The 14,897-nt window shown below is 41.1% G+C and overlaps 1 long non-coding RNA gene across 1 annotated transcript in view; it reads right to left on the bottom strand.

The window, feature by feature from the left end:
- LOC138750368 (uncharacterized) overlaps window positions 1-14,897 on the bottom strand; it is a 43,428-nt gene that overhangs the window by 6,280 nt on the left and 22,251 nt on the right. The window contains exon 2 of the long non-coding RNA XR_011349289.1: window positions 1,042-1,183. This is a non-coding gene — a long non-coding RNA (uncharacterized lncRNA). The remainder of the gene's footprint in view (window positions 1-1,041; window positions 1,184-14,897) is intronic.

The raw sequence follows: 14,897 nt of genomic DNA, 5'->3' as shown, positions 1-14,897 counted from the left end.
GTTCACAGTGGGGAGAAGGTTTAACGGTGATGGACGGTAGACTGAGGCAGATTCTATTACACCAGGATCACGGGTGGGGGGGGGAGAAAGTTTTTCGTTGATGTACGATAGACTGAGGCAGAAACTTTGAGACAGGATTCAAATTCGTGCGAAGGTTTAATATTGATGTACGATTAACTGTGTCAGATACTTTGACATCAGGTTCATATTGGGGAGAAGGTTTAACGGTGATGTTCAGTCAAGGGAGGCAGATACTGAGACACCAGGCTCATTGTATTGTTCATTTATCTTAATTACAACATTTAATTTATATCTCCATTTTTTTGTGGCAACTTCCAAACATTCCATAAACTTCTATTCTAATCAGATTTTGTTCATTTCTTCTTCTTTGGCTTGGCTTCGCGGACGAAGATTTATGGAGGGGGTAAAAAGTCCACGTCAGCTGCAGGCTCGTTTGTGGCTGACAAGTCCGATGCGGGACAGGCAGACACGACTGCAGCGGTTGCAAGGGAAAATTGGTTGGTTGGGGTTGGGTGTTGGGTTTTTCCTCCTTTGCCTTTTGTCAGTGAGGTGGGCTCTGCGGTCTTCTTCAAAGGAGGTTGCTGCCCGCCAAACTGTGAGGCGCCAAGATGCACGGTTTGAGGCGTTATCAGCCCACTGGCGGTGGTCAATGTGGCAGGCACCAAGAGATTTCTTTAGGCAGTCCTTGTACCTTTTCTTTGGTGCACCTCTGTCACGGTGGCCAGTGGAGAGCTCGCCATATAACACGATCTTGGGAAGGCGATGGTCCTCCATTCTGGAGACGTGACCCATCCAGCGCAGCTGGATCTTCAGCAGCATGGACTCGATGCTGTCGACCTCTGCCATCTCGAGTACTTCGACATTAGGGATGTAAGCGCTCCAATGGATGTTGAGGATGGAGCGGAGACAACGCTGGTGGAAGCGTTCTAGGAGCCGTAGGTGGTGCCGGTAGAGGACCCATGATTAAAAACCCAAATCATTTGGTCTCTTAAGTATGCTGTACAAAATTAAATTCTTTACCTGGGTTTGGTTCAACAGCACTTCAGTCTGCTTCATTATTTTTTCAGACCCTCGTTTTGTGCTTTCTTCTTTCCCCAGTTGATTCTCCAAATGGGCATCCAACCTCTGTCTTCTCAGCTTGACCCAACGTCTCCTCTGTTAACTTAAGCAAACCAAGGAGACCAAAGTTAAAATTTTCACATTGGCATTTTCAAACACAAAAATGACGCTGTGATTTGCTGTTTCACATCATAATCCCACTTGCTAAACTTGCAAGCAACTGCACTGCATCCTACAGCTGGAAAATTGCAAGCGAACTGCTTGGTTAAAGCAAAGATTCCACCCAGTCACCTGATTAAAGGCCTCCAAGTTAACAACAGATAGCAACCTGAAAGTTAAATACAAAGATCTGCATCAGGAAGATTAATGGGGTTTTTAAATAAATCATTTCCACTATTGAAAGAAAACTCCTCAGGGAACACCAGGCTCTTGTTGAACAATTCCTGTTGTATTCCTCAAAATGATTTGAATCTTGATTTCAAGCAGAGTCATTTGGTGAGATTGTTGGTCCAGAACAAACCCTGCCCACACACTCCCTTAAATACCTGCAAAGTCCTGGTTCAGCTCTGCTCCACGCTAAAGCGATCAGAGCTTTTCCGAAGAGATAACAGACTTCAGATGCTGATACGTTGAGTCACAAACACCCTAATACTTCCCTGAACAACACACCTCTCTCTGAAAACCAACAAGAACCTTCCTGAACAGTAATTATTTACCTTTCGAGCACCAAACCTGTGAACATTATATTTGATAAATTCTGTGCACAGTAGAAGAATGGCCTGCAACCAGTGAACTTGGATTAATGAGAAGTGAGATTGGACTGTGAACCAAAGAACTTTTCTGAACTTACACACACGTGCACTTAGAATTAGATGGGGGGAAAGTTGGGTAAAGTCAGTTAAAGTAATAAAATAGTGATAAGTTAAAGTGTTATTCCATTTTCATCTTGAAAGATAATTAAAATCAGCTTTTGTTTAAGTCACCATTTGTCTTGGTGAATATCTATTGCTGCTGGGTTTTGGGATCCTCTGGACTCGTAACACAGCACCAAGCTTCAGAACAACCCTAATGCTTTAGGTTATGACAATGGTCCATAAATGGGTCCCAGCATCTGTTGAAAGTTATTAATTGACTCTTCTATAATTTTTGTAAATATTAACAAGACATAATATCATTTAACTGTTGTGTTTGTGTCGTTGGAGAATTCGCTTTCCATTCAATCAGAATTAGAGTTTTGGGTACCGTATTTGAGAAAAGATGTGCTGGAGTTGGAGAAGGTCAGAGATGATTTACTGGAATGATATCAGGAATGAAAGGGTGAGTATATGAGGAACAATTGTCGACTCTTCGACTGTACTAGTTGGAGTACAGAAGGATAAGAGGGTCCTCAGAGGCATTTCAAATGCTGGAAGGCTTGGGCAGATTACATATGGCAAAGATGTTTCCCATGGTAGGGGATTCTAGGACAGGAGAGCATAATTTCAGGATAAAAGGGTGTCAATTTAAAACAAATGTGGAAAAATTGATTTTGTCAGTGGTCGTGAAACCCATGTGAGATCATTGGGTGTATTTAAGGCAGAGATTGACAGGTATTTGATTAGTCAAGGAATCAAGGGTTATGGGGAGAAAGCTGGGGAGTGGGGGTGAGTGGAAGAATGGTGGAACAGACTCGACGGGCCTACTTCTGCTCCTATATCTTGTGATCTATATCCTGCTGGAGACCTAGACAACCCTCCTCTTGTATTCCCTTCTTAGAAAGCATTCTGCATTGTGGGTTTATGTCACGTGAACCCATTTCCAATTGAATCCCATGTTACAAGTAACCCAATGCAAATTCTGCATTGAGAGGACTGCAGCTTATTCATTTTAAAAATTGTTATGGAGCAGCTCAAATGAGATTTCTTGCTTCTTTTTTTGAAAGGGTTAAAATAGAATCAAATAAAATAGGAGAGGGAAAAGCAGAAGAATTTATATACAAGTGGGAATCGAAATTAATGGTTGGTGATAAAGATACACAATTGTTGAAACATTTGATTAATATATGGAATAAAATAAATGATGAAATTGGTGTAAGTGGATGTACATCACCCAGAATGGCTTTGATTCAAAATCCTCATATCTTTTTTAAAGGATCATCAATTTCTGGATAGCGGGTTTCGTAAGGGGATTATAAATGTTGAAGATTGTTATGAAAGGGGACAATTAATGTCATTTGAGCAACTGAGAAATAAATATCGTATAACTCATCACAATCTTTTTTGCTCTTTCCAACTAAGAGCATATTTGAAGGATAAGTTAGGACCAACCATGTTGTACTGAAATAGAAATTCCTTATAAGAGGAATTGTTAAAAATAAATTATTTGATGATATCCTCTTTATTACAAGTAGGAACTTTTAAATGAGGAGTTCATAAGTTGAGACAAAGGTGGGAAATGGATCTGAATAATTTAATTGATTGGCAAATATGGGGAGATCCATAAATTAATTCAGTATAATTGTTTTTACATCAGTCATGTAGCAGATGTCAGCAAGGATTTTATCTGAAAGCTGCACCTGGAGTCAGGTGACTCAGGCTGTTGGATTTGAAAAGCTCCTCAGGAAGCTGATTTGGCAAAAGAGATCACATGATCCAGGGGAGTTGTATTAATTCACTTCAACTCAGCAGTCTGGAACTATTGACCAGAGTTCCACACTGCAGCAGTGAGGAAGGAATTCACAACTAGTTTTTCTTCTACAGTGACTTCTTACACCAATGAAATTAATTAGAATAAAATCAGAATTATCAGATCAATGTTTTAGGTGTGGTGAAGATGTCGCAACTTTCTTGCATTCAACTTAGCTTTGTCCTAATGTGAGATCTTTTTGGGGAGAATTACAAATTTTTTGGAACAAGTTACAGGAGATGTTTTCCAGCAGAATCTGACCTTATCTTTATTACAAAATATTGAAGGAACAAGGCCCAAATTAAATCTATTAATATATCAATGGAAATTTGTTAAATTAACATTAGCAGTGATGAGGACATGTATTGCACTTACTTGGAAATCAGATATATATATATTTTTAGGGATGGCAAGATGACATGCAAAAATTCAAACTTGTATTCCTTTGGAAAAAATTACATATAGCTTGAGAAATATGCTTTTGCAAATTTGGCACCTGAATATTCAAATATCAGGCTTCAATTTGTAATAATTCCCTTTCCATCCCTCTAGACATGTGAGATTCTCCTCTTAGTTACATTTTTTAAATTTAGATTTGTTAGATTTCCTCACCACCGTGAACTCTGGGGAAGCGGACGACTAATGCAGAGCACCAGAAAACATAAAGACCACACCCCACCAACATCTCAGAAGCAGAGGATTCAATCCACGGGTCAGTGTCCAAGGAAGCAGACCAGTGAGGGGTTTTGCAGCTGAAGAACCCACATAGGTGGCAGGCTGTTGGTGACTTGAGGAGAGGAACCCACGCAGGCTGCGGGCTTCTGGACAAAGCAGTCAAGGAACTCACAACAGGCTGTAGATTGCTAGAGACTGGGTCAAAACTGGCTAAAAGGGTGTCAGGTATCAGACCTGGGATACGAGTGAGTGCTAAATGGTTCCTAATTATGTCAGATGTTCAAAACTGGAGCTCACATTGCCAATGACTTGGATTGGTCTGTGAGCATTGAAAGACAATCCACAGACCCTCAGTGACTTGGCCCAGGGTTTGGGGTGGTGGGGGTGGTGGGTAGCACTCAGTCTTTCTCTGACCGTAAGAGGCATTTCAGTCAATTTCTGCCAGACGTGAGTCTGTCTGTCTGACAGCAGGAAAAAAGCAATTTTGTGTGATATGACACTTTTTAATTACATGACAGTAAATTGTCTCCTGAAATAGAGAGAGAGGTTCAAGTTTCAAACTATTACAAACTACACTCACCAGAGCCAACTGGATTATACCTCTTCCCACTTTTTTTTTTGCAAGGACACCATTGATTTTATCACAGCTCTTCTGCTGCTTCTGTCCTGTGACAGATTATATATTTTACATTGTATATAGAGATGTTTTTGAAAGAGATGGATTGGAGGAGTCGTTTAGGTCACAAACAAACACATACACTTCACAAAACAGATCTTATTTAAAACGCAAGAGCTTTGCTGAGAGTGAGTCATTCAGGCGCCGATAGCCTTTGCAAAGATAAAACAAGGAGGCTGTTTTGCTAAAGAATTTCAAAAGCAGGTGTAAATAGATTATTGTTTTTAAAGCAACAGATGAATGGACTCAGTAATTTGGGTCTGGTGCAGTATCTGGCTGGTTCCAGTTTGCTGTTCTAAGAAGGTCATGTGGTTTTGCAAGCAGAGAGGAGAGACCAAATAGGCTTTTTCTAAAAAAGAGAGAGAGAGAGAGAGAGAGAGAGAGAGAGAGAGAGAGAGAGAGAGAGATGGCAAGCTGGCATCTTGTTTTGAAGACTGGTTGTGAGTTCTCAGTTCAGCCTGTTGAAAAACTTTGTTGTCCATACAAGAGGAAATGGCTGGCTAGAAATGATGTTTCACCTGAAATAAGGGAAACAAAAGGAAATCAATTGTGACCTGCAGAAGAGGTTATCATTTGGAAAACCCTGATGGGTCAAGTTTCTTTGGCAAGACACCAAAGTGGCTGATCAGAGGGAATCACTTTATGTGTGTCCAATGTGCATGAAATCCCTCTCTGAAACCAACAAAAACCTTCCTGGAGGGTACACATTTACTTCTTAGCACCAGAGCTTGGTGAAAATTCATAAATGTTGAATTCTGTGCACAGTATAAGAATTGATAGATGCCGGTGAACTTGGAGTTGTGTCAAAGAACTTTATGCACATTAAATACACCTGCACTTAAAATTAGAAGGCGGTAATGGAAGGCTGTTAAATTAATAGTGATAAGTTAAAGTTTGATCCTGTTTGTTTTTCTGTTTAAAGAAAATTAAAACCAATGTTTGTTTTAGAATGAATGGTGTTATTGTTCAAAATCTGCCTGTGATCGAAAGTATTCTTGGACTGAATAGACATCTGGGCCAAATGGCTATTTAAGGACAATCTGTACATGATTGTACATCCTAAAGTACAATGACTACTTCTATCCACTAAAGATTGTTAAAGAGCAAGAATAGACAATACAATCACATAAAATTCCCATCCATACAGCACACGTATTAATACACAAAACAATCACACCTCCTCATTGGTCATGAAGTGCCTACACTTCCCAAGGAGGCTGAGGAGGTCAAGGCCAACGGCTCTCATCCTGAGATTTTACAGGAGCGCAGTTGAGTCTCCTGTCTGGTTGCACCATTGGATGATCTAGTTGCTGTTAAGCATCAGACAGGAATGATGCAGAGTTGTGAGGATCACTGGGCTCTCCCTTTTTCTGTAGATGACATTTACTGGGAGTGTTGTTCAAATTGCGCTCAAGGAATAGTGCAAAGACCATTTTGATCTAGTGAACAGCATCTTTAACCACGTACATCATCAAAAAGAGGTCTTACAGGCTGGGGAATAGCTTCTTCCCACAGGCTGTTAGATGGATGAAAAGTATCCTGTAAGTGTGATAATCCTCCCAAATATTAATATATGTAGCGGCTACTTCGATAGAGCTATGAAAAGCAACACACACACACACACACACACACACACACACACACACACACACACACACACACACACACACACACACACACACACACACACACACATACCAGGTTAGTCAACACAAGACTGCTTTATTCAGTCTTTACAGGCTTCTTCTATTTACAGCATGTCCCGGGCTCTATGGGTCAAGATGGGACATCATTATGAGTTAGCTGCAGATCCACGGGACCACAGGTTTAAAGTAAGCCCTTTGAGTGTCCCGCACCTTCCAGCAGGGGAAATCACAGATCAACGTGCCGTTCGAACGGCACACAGCACCACGTGCATGCGGTCAATTAAATGGATGAGTACCCAGCTGTCTGCCTTATGATTTCATGTGCCCACCAAAGAACCTTGCCCAGTCGGCCCGCTTCACAGCTGCTACACCCCCAGAACCGTCGCCAGAAAGAAAAACACCAGCTGCATGCAACTTAGGTGGACACCCTCATCTTTTGGGATGGGGGCACTGAATGGGTGAAGCGGATTCCACATGGGCAGGCTTATGTCTGTCCAAACTAAACAGCTGCGAATGTCCCCCAATGTCAAAAGTATACTCAAATCCATCCTTCTTCACCACGCAGAAAAGGCTCTCATACGGTCGTTGTAACAACACTCCTGTGTACTGTCTGTGCACAAAAACAAAATCAGCGTCCAGGAGTTGTGGGGCACATTCTGTTAAGGGGATCAAAGCCAGTGGGTAGGAAAAGCTTTGCTGATCGTGATACCATGTCGAAGCTGCCGAAGGATATTCAGATCAGAGTTGGTTGTGAAATGAATGTCCCATGAAACTGTTAGGACCAGACCATAAACCATCTCTGCGGACAACACAGACATATCTTACTTTTGAGCTGTGTGCACTCCAAAAGAACGCATGGCAACTCATCAACCTAATTGGGACCAGTGAGTCAGGCCTTAAAAGTGGACTTCAGTTGCCAGTGGGAACGTGGGTGAATTGTTTTCCGCGGACGGAATTAATGTGGGAAAACCAAATCTAGCCATCCAGTTGACGATGAATGCTCTGGCCCTTGTCTCAGTGTCACTGGATGGCAACGGGACGGCCTCTGGCCAGCACGTGAAATGTTCTACAACTGTTAGAATGTATCTCATGTTTTCAGATTCTGGCAATGGTCCAAGCAGGTCTACATGCACGTGTTCCAACTGTCTGCATTCCGTCGGGAAATGTTGAAGAGGTGCCTTAGTGTGGCACTGAATTTTGGCAGTCTGGCAGGAGGTACATGTGCAAACCCATTGCACAACGCATTTTCTCAGTCCATGCTATACATATTTATTTGACATGAGCTTGACAGATGTTCTGATGGATGGATGAGATAAGCTGTGTATCTGGTCAATAAGGTGTTTCCTCCAAGATGCAGGAAACATTGGTCTAATGTAGCCCAAAGACATGTCACAACGTAAGGTTGGCCACCCAGTTGTGCTGCCCTCTGCTGTATGTCCAGGTTAGTAATGGCCGTACTGTATGCCTGAACATCGGGGTCCATTGCCTGGACACTGGCTAATTCAGAAATATCAATGTCACCCTGAATATGATATATAGTCGGTCTGGACAGCATATTCGTGATGCCATTGTTTTTACCAGATGTTATCCAAGTAGATCGTAGGGAACTCTAAATCTCTGCCCAAACTGTCTATAACCCGCTGGCAGGTTTGAACACCATTCTTCAACTCAAGTGGCATCCTAAGACATTCAAAAAGACCAGAAGGGGTAATAATCACCGTTTTAGGAATGTCTTCCTTGTGGATGGGATCTAATGGTATCTCATGACAAGATCAACCTTGGAGAAAGCACAGAAATTGTGCAGATGGGAGGCAAAATCTTGCATATGAGGGACGTTAAGACAGTGGGTCTTAACCAGAGATATGGTCCGCTGGGCTTCATAAATCATAGCATAGACTAGAGTATAGCTGGAAAGTGATGCTGCAACTGTTTAAGGCATTGGTGAGGCCAGGTTTAGAGAATTGTTTTCAGTTCCGGTCTCCAAATATAGGAATGAAATAGATAAGGTGGAGAGGGTGCAGAAAGGATTTACAAAAATGTTACGTGGCTTACAACATCTCGAGTACAGATAAAGATTAAGGAGACAGTGACTTTATTCATTGGAACGTAGATGGATGAAGGAAGTTATGATAGAGGTAGTCAAAATTATGAAAGGAATAGATAGACTAGACGAGAGTAGACTCTTTCCCCTGAGGGCAGGGGAGGTTGGAACAAGAGGGCATGAGTTCAAGGTAAGGGTGCAAAACTTTAGGAGGAATGTTAGAGGATGTTTCTTCACTCAGAGAGTGGTGGCAGAATGGAATGATCTTCCAGAAGGGATCATTGCGGCAGGGTCCTTTCTGTCATTTAAGTGAAGGTTGGATGTGTACATGGATATGAGGGGGTTGGAGGGATATGGCCAGAGTGTTGAGGGGAAAAATAGTGGAGTTGTTCATGTGAACTGGCACAGACTCGAAGGGCCGACGTGGCCTGTTTCCGTGCTGTAAACTGTTCTATGGTTATATGTGCTGGGCTCCACGGGACAAGGTGGGACATCATTAAGAATTTGCTGCCGGCAGGTTTGAATTAAGCCCCGCGATTATCCCATGCTTTTCGGCAGGAGACTCCAAAATTCGAAAAGATGAATTAACTATTTCCATGAACCCTCCACTTTTACGTCTATTTTTCTAAATCCATTCCATAATCTAGACATCTTTACTTAACCCAACCCACATTTCTTCTCCCATTCAAATCACTCAGTAATACACCAAGGCAGTAAAATAAAAACTCAATGCTGGAAATACTCAGCGGGTCATCTACTGGAAAAATAATCGGATTTTTCTTTATATAAAAAAAATAATTCCTAGCTACAGGAAGGGTATTAGTTAGATTGAAAGAGTGCAGAGAAGATTTACTAAGAAGCTGCCAGATCTTCAGGAGTTGAGCTACAGGGAAAGGTTGAACAGGTTGGGACTTTATTCCTTGGAGTGTCGAAAAATGTGTAAGAGATTGCTTAAAGTGGAATATGAATGAGAAAAAAGGCTGAGAAAGACTGCAGTGGACCCAATTGTGAAGGAAATATTTTGCCTGAGAAAAATTGTCATTGGCCCATTTCCTCTGGAGATATGAAACCGCGCACAGAACAAGTCAATGACGTACAATTAAAAGAGTGGTTTTCAAACTTTTTCTTTCCAATTACATTCCACCTTAAGTAATCCCTTACTAACAGAGCACTTCTGGCACAGGGATTAAGTGGAATATGATCCGGGGGGTGGGGGTGTGGAGGAGGAGTTTGAAAATCACTGCTCGAGATGAAAATGTTTCTCCATTTCAGTTTTAAGCAGACATCCTTTTATTCTAAGGTTGTGCCCACTGGTCCTAAACTCTCCCACTACTGGCCAAATCCTCTCTATCCAGCCCTTTCACTATTCATCAGATTTCAATGAGGTCCTGCCTCATTATTCTAAACTCAGGCGAGTATAGGCCCAGAACCATCAAATGCTCCGCAAACATTATTCCGCTCATCCCCAGGATCATTCTTGTAAACCACCTCTGGCCCATCACATCCTCTATTAGAAATGGGGCCTAAAATTGCTCACAACACTTACGAGATCAGGACAACCAGAAGGTGGTCACGTGAGGGAATACAGCTGCAGGCCTGCCTAGAGTTTCTGGATTGGATGGTGTTCAAGGAGTCAGCTGAGGGGAGGTGGGGTGGGGGGTCGTGGAAAGATGGCATCAGAAAATGACGTGAGAAGACACCTCTCCCTGACTGAACTATTCAATACTCGAACTGTAGTGAATTTTTTGACTTTATCAATGTTTTGAACATTAATTTACTACTGTAGGATTCTGGAAATGAAGAAAGGAAAACAGCAGTGTTGGGCACTGACAGTTGCCCTAAAAATCAAAAAGACAAAGACTAAGGGGAGCGATAGGCTTTATTACATACAAGACTGCAGGCCCGCGTGCAAGCTAGGTAAGTGAAGGGATGGAAGAGGTGGCTCGACCTTTATGGCCTGGGTCACAGGGGAGGAGTCCAGGGAGGAGTCTCGGAGAGGATGTCATCAGGAGGGTGGGCCAGCCCATGCCTATACTGGTCAGTTCATACAATACCATTTCATTACCAGCAACTTAGAAAAAAACCTAGGTTTTCAACCTGTGAAAAGTGCAGAAGAAGCAAGGCCGACCTTCCAGAAGGAACCTCAGGAGCAGTTAGAGATAGATCCAAATCCTCAACGTGGAACCCAAGAGAAGCTGGAAGAAATGTCTGCATCCTCTGCGCCTCCAGAGACGCAAGATATCACCAAGATCTTTGGCCTGGGGGTGGGCCAGGAGAGTGAGCGTGGAATCCGACCCAAGCCTGGCTTGACTAAGGAGAGCAGGGGGGTGGGTGCTCGAATGTGAGCGCGAGTTCGCGGGAAGGCGACTGACTGTATGCAGCGGCCCATCTGAAGATGCTCCTCTGGTGCTACTGAGCTTCTCAGCATGGATGGATGTTCTCACATGCAGGAAATCTGCAGTAGGGCTGCCAGGTATGAGGTGGAGGAGGACAACTCAGAAATTCGAGAAGAAGAAGAGCAAGAATGACTATTTGCTGCAGTTGGACTCACTGAAGGAAGGCCTTAAGCTTTAAGAACATCTCCTTCTCCAATGAAAGCTGTTGTTTAACCACAGACACCTTCCCCAGTCTTCAAGGCCCCGCAACAGGGATGGAAGTCAACTTCATGTCTATAGAACTGATCCAACCAAATGAAAAGATTATGTCTTCTATGACCTTAAATTTTGAAACTTTAAATGATCAATTTGCTGCTATAAAGGAAATAATGGCTGGTATGTGTGAAGAAATTACATTTATTCAAGTTGATATTAATAAGAGTTTAACAGCAGTGGACACTGGACAAGATCAATTTAAGAAGATAGAAGACATTTTTATTGACTGTAAGGACCGTGTGGGCCATTATGCAGAGAGAATGGATCATATTGAGGATTTGTTTACAGGCTTGGATGTCCAGAAGAGAGATTTGTTAAAAAACATTGATTCGTTAGAAAATCAAAGTTGTCGTAATAATATTAAGATAGTTGGTCTGCCGGAAGATATTGATGGTTCAGATCCTGTAAAATTATTTCTGGAAATGGATTCCAGAGATGTTGGGAGTCGAGTCTTTTTAGATAGGGCTCATAGGGTGTGAAGGAGAAAACCTTTTCTGGGTCAAATGCCAAGAGCAGTTCTTTTAAGATGTTTGTGATATCAGGATAGAGAAATTATATTGCGGCTTGCAGTTCAGAAAGCTCGCCTTGATCAAAGCCCAATGATGGTTCAAGGCAATAGGGTTTTATTTTATGCTGATTTAAGTCAGGAGATTATTAAGTGACAGAAAGAGTTTAATCTGGTCAAAGCAGTGCTGTGGAAGAAAGGGTATAAGTTTACTTTTCGGTGTCCGACGATATTTAAGGTGAATTATGGGCCAGATCAGTCTCAATGTTTTGAGAGTCCTTATGGTGCATTATCTTTTGCAAATTCCTTCCCAGATTTGAAGGAATTGATGGAGAAAATGCCCGAGGTTAAAATTGGGAAGGGAACAGGGAAAAGAATTGGAATCAGAATTGGTGAGTGATGTTGAAGATGAAGCTCATGCTCAATGTGGGTGTTACCATTGGGATGACGGATGGGTTTTAATGTTCGGTTGGGGGGTGATGGTCGTCTCTGCTACTTCTAAAGCCAACTGCCACTTGTGGCATTAACTGCAGCTGGACCACAGAGGGGGGTCCGACTTTTGTACTTGTAGATTTTTACATTGTTTACAGGGGTTTCTTATTGTTTGAAAGGGGGGGGTGGGTTAGGATTTTTAAAATATGTAATTGCTCTGTGAAGTGCCAATCTCAAGAGGAAATTAAGTTATGGCTCACTTAAATTTTGTGACCTTCAATGTTAAAGGACTTAATAATCAGATGAAAAGGAAGTGAATATTGGCATATATAAAGAAAATGACGGTTGATGTTGCCTTTTTGCAAGAAACTCGTTTGTCTGAGAAAGAACATATGAAATTGATGAGAGATTGGGTAGGACATGTTTTTGCATCTTCATTTAATTCGAAAGCTAGAGGTGAGTTGCAACTTTGGTTCAGAAGAAGATACCGTTTCAGTTGGAATCATTCTCTGCCACATTGGGTAGAGAGCTGTTGGTGAATTGTAAAATTTTTGCTGAAGCATGGACTGATGAATGTTTATCCACCCATTGAAAATAATGAAGACGCGATTTCTGAAACTTTTTGGAATCTGGGTCAAGCTAATGAAAATATTTTGGTTGGTGGGGATTTTAATTGTGTGTTGGATACATTTCCAAAAACTGTACAAAGAACCAAAATAGCTAAATGGATGTAAGACTCAATGAAAGATTTGAATTTGGTGGAAATGTGGAGGGAGTTAATTCTGACAGAAAAAGTCTTTTATTTTTATTCACCTAGACATGATCCTTTTTTGAGAATCGACTTTTGCTTAATGTCAGCACAATTACAGGGTAGATTTATACATGCAGAGTATAAGAGTAGGAATTGTCTGATCATTCCTCATTGTTAAGTAGAAGTACACAATCCTTTTACCAAACATGAGCAAGTGGGGAGAGAGATGGGAGCGCGAGTCAGGCGGGCGAGGGGTGGGGGGAAAATGGCAGTGTGACTGAAAGGGAGTGGGGGTGGATACAGCAGCATAATTTGGGTGGGCTTAAATCTGGCTTTCCAAAATCCAGAAAAATCTGAAATACAGAACACAGTGACCCACCCCCCCCACAAAGGGTTCTGGATAAAGGATTGTGCACCTGCACATGTTCTGGTTTGCATAATGTAGAGACCCTTATCGGTGAAGGTTTAATGGGATGTTATTGAAGCAACCAAAGTTTGTAAGTTATATCAAAGACCATATTCAGACTTATTTGCCAATTAATACATATTCAGTCCAAAGTAAATTTGTTTTGTGGGATGCTTCAAACGCTTATTGAAGAGGTGTGATAATCAATTATACTGCAAGAATTAAGACACAGTATTTGGCGGAGAGCCAACATTTGGAGAAGGATATAACAATGTTGGAAAAGCAATTCCAATGAAATTTGACTGTGGATAAAAATAGTTTTTTGATTCAGTTCAAACTGTTATAATATAATGCAAACATATAAATATGAAAAATTAATACAATGATCCAAATAGCGTTACTATGAGTAAGGAGAAAGAGCGCATAAGGTTTTCGCTCAGCAATTAAAGACTGAACAGGCATCAAGGACAATAAATGCGATGAGATAATAAACCTCAGGAAATGAATGATGAATTTCACTCATTTTCCCAGAATTTATATTCTTTTGATGTAAGTCAGGATGAGGAACGTGTTGAGTCTTTTTTAGGTAGTTTGGAGTTATCGGTTTTGGACGATAAAGATAGGACAGAATTGGAAGTTCTTTTCAATGATTTTGAAATTGAAGAAGCGATATTGAATATCACCTGGAGAAGATGGGTTTACAGGAGGGTTTTATAAAGAATTTTATGAAGTCTTGTCTCCTGTTTTGATGGATGTTCTTAAACAATCTACAGAAGAGCAAAAGCATTTCCAGAATTCTTTTCTAGAGCTAGAATTAGTTATTGCAAAAAAGGAAGAGCCCCATTGAAAGTTGCCTCATATCGAACAATATCTTTATTAAATGTAGATTATAAGATAGTAGCTAATAGACTTGCAAAGTATTTATCACGTTTAATACATGTTGATCCAGCAGGTTTTATTAAGAATAGATTTTCTTCTGAAAATATTGTTCAACTGTGACTTTGATTAATGGATAAAGATATTGTTTGAATCAATCAATGACTAAGCAAGGTGGTCCTTTGTCACCATTGGTGATAGAACTGCTAGCCCAAGCAAAAAGGCAAAATGATAAAATTATTGGGATTAAAATAAATGAAGAGAATATAAGATTCATTTGTTTGCAGATGACGTAGTAATATATTTAACAAATCCTCAGTAATTGTTATGACATCTGCAAACCTGTTTGGTTCAATATGGAGAAATGTCTGGTTATCAGGTTAATCGGGATAAGAGGAACATATTACCAATTACAGAGGAAGATTATCCTGCTTGTAAACAGATTACACAGCTTAGATGGACGAAGAAAATTTAATATTTAGAGGTAATGGTTG

Source organism: Narcine bancroftii, unplaced genomic scaffold, assembly GCF_036971445.1.
Source record: "Narcine bancroftii isolate sNarBan1 unplaced genomic scaffold, sNarBan1.hap1 Scaffold_125, whole genome shotgun sequence".
NCBI classification, from domain to species: domain Eukaryota; kingdom Metazoa; phylum Chordata; class Chondrichthyes; order Torpediniformes; family Narcinidae; genus Narcine; species Narcine bancroftii.
This window is presented reverse-complemented; position numbering and strand designations above follow the sequence as displayed.